We start from the raw sequence: 2,760 nt of genomic DNA, 5'->3' as shown, positions 1-2,760 counted from the left end.
TTAAATTAAAAAATGGAGAGAAAAAATAAGGTTGTTTCTTTTTTTTCCTCTGTCAAAGAATTTTTATTTGGTATTACATGAAACATCTGGGATTGCTGATTAGGCGATACAGTTTTCTAAGGCAAGGCAAGTTACATTACGTATGAAGCACAGATATTAGCACACAGGTTAATATGATGCACACAGCTGCACAGCCATATTGAACAAGGTTTCAATATGCAGCCTAGGACTCTCAGAGATCTGTCTGCCTCTGCATCCTGAGTGCAGGGATTAAAGACAAGTGCTGCCATCCCTGGCTCACACCCACTTTTGAAAGTGATACATTCCAAGCTGGATAATATTTCATCTCATATCCTATTTGAATACTGTATATTTTACATTAAGCTTAAAAGCATAATTGTGTAATATATTTTTAAATGCTTCATTTTTTCTAAGATCACAGAGTGTGCAGTATTATAAAGGTTAACTAGTACAGTTTTTTTTATTTTTCTAAAGAATGTAAAAGACATCCTAGTAGCTACAGCAAACTAATGAAGTAACTATATGAAGGAAGAAGTTAATAATAAGAAGAAAGTAGAATACTAAGCATAGTGATTTAACAAAAATTCAAGTCATTCTGAAAAGTGATTGCTTCTTAGTAATATGCATGTTCCTGTTACAGCACTAACTGGATAAACACACAAACACTGTATAGGAAATATTTTGACAGTTTACATATCTTCCTTATATCCTTCTCCAGTATATAAGTGAGAGATTACTTTCTTGTGATATAAAAGAAAGCAGAGTCTAGTGTCTTTTAAAATCTAAGTCATGTAAAAGCTGACTATAAAGCTCAAAAATATTCATTTTTGTTTGGTATTATATAAACATCTAGCATTCCTGATTAGGGGATGCAGTTTTCTAAGGCAAGGCAAGTAAGGTTATGCATGTAGCATAGATACTAACACACAGGCATAGGACATACACAGCCACTTTTCTTTCTTTGAAACAAGGTTTTCAATATGCAGCCATGGCTGGCCTAGGTCTGAGGTGACCTGTGGACGTTAGAGAACAATTTGTGGGAGTGATTTCTCTTTCCACATGGACCCAGCATTGGTCTGTAGGGCAGGGTGCTTAATTTTGAAGAGGTAAATTTATATTTTAGAGGACAGGAATAATTAAAATTATCCTTAACAAATTTTTTGCTTTTCTCCCCCCTTCTCTCTCTTTTTTGCTATATAGCTTTTAATATCCACAGACTGCTAAGGCTAAAGTCCTGATTTCATCTGTGTTTTACATAGGAATAAACATTTTTTTCTTTTTAAATCAGCAAAGAGAAATGAAGAAAACCATTCTCTCTAATGCTTTGATACATCTTTAGAGTGGATCAAATGAAGTCATATTGGCTAGAAGTGAGACCAAAGCAAAACCCAAACCAGAGCTTATTTCCTTCCTAAGGTCTCAGTTAGTTTCTTAAATCTATTCTTCAGCTCCAATGGAAATTTCTCATAGCACTTCTTGCAGACTGGCTTCATGTCAAACTCAACAAATTCATTCTTGAGTGTTAAATCGGTATTGCATGTGGAATAGGCAAAGCAGCTCACACATCAGGCCTTGTTGAGGGCAGAGACCACATCACCTTCCATGAAACGGTTGCAGTGGCAACAAACATCACCAAATAGCTGATTATAGTGAGTTTCACAATAGGCCAAGCACTTCCTCTTGTAATGTCGATGTCCAAGAAATGGCTTTTCACATTTGACACAAACAAAATGCTCCATGTGCCATTACTTGCCCATGGCATTCACTACTTGCCCTTCAATAGGCCTCCGACAGGCACCACAGATAGGGACCCGCATCTTATCATGACATGGCCGACAGTAGAGCTTCCCTTTCAGCTCCCGGGCATCAGCAGTTAGCTCCTTCCCGCAGTTGGCACAGTTGAAGTGGTCAAGGTGATAAGGGTCATTCTTGAAGATCAGAAGCTGTTCATCAATGATAGCATGGCTTTTCTGGCAGATGTATTTTCCAACGCCTCTGGCCTTTTCTCGATTATGACATGGACGACACAGGTGTCTGCCAGCATTCTTGATAAACGCTATGTCTGACAGCACTTCCTGGCAGAGGTCACATCTAAAGCACTCAGGATTCCAGCTGTTGTTCATGGCTTTACTAACCCGACCAATGACGAATGCACCACATTGGTGGCAGCAGGGAGCAAAGAGCATTTGGAAATACTGCTCACAGTAATCCCTTCCCTCAAACTCATAGAAGAGTCCTTCTGGGAACTGCTGGGAGCACTGAGCACAACACGAAGTACTGCTCATGGTACAGCTCGCCATTACTGTTCACAATCTTCTCGGCTGGTGCGAAGCCCCCTTGCAGCCCTCACACGTAGCTCTGGCCAAGGCTTTGGCCATGTTGCTGTTGGTCATTCCGGCCGCCACTCCCAACATCTCAGCTGTTCACGCCAAGTCTTCCTTTGCCCGGGTCTCCAGCACCACGGCCACACCCTCTTCCCTCATTGCCCAGGCCAAGGTTGTTTCTAAATTAAATAAAATTTAAAAACAGTTATACATTTTTAAAAAAGGAGAAAACAATTCAGACAATAAATGTCTTATTAATAACAAAAATGCATTATCATCTCAATAAACACAGAAACTGCATTTGACAAAAATGCTACACCCTTCCATGAATACAAAACACTCTACAAACTAGAAAGAGAGCAGACCTTCTACAATCTGATAAAAGGTGTCTATTAAAGCCAGTAACTAACATTCT

The 2,760-nt window shown here is 39.3% G+C and overlaps 1 pseudogene; it reads right to left on the bottom strand.

Annotated features, from left to right (window-relative positions):
• Positions 1-1,297: 1,297 nt before the first annotated feature.
• LOC100753595 lies at positions 1,298-2,414 on the bottom strand (annotated as a pseudogene).
• Positions 2,415-2,760: the final 346 nt, after the last annotated feature.

Source organism: Cricetulus griseus, chromosome X, assembly GCF_003668045.3.
Source record: "Cricetulus griseus strain 17A/GY chromosome X, alternate assembly CriGri-PICRH-1.0, whole genome shotgun sequence".
NCBI lineage: Eukaryota > Metazoa > Chordata > Mammalia > Rodentia > Cricetidae > Cricetulus > Cricetulus griseus.
This window is presented reverse-complemented; position numbering and strand designations above follow the sequence as displayed.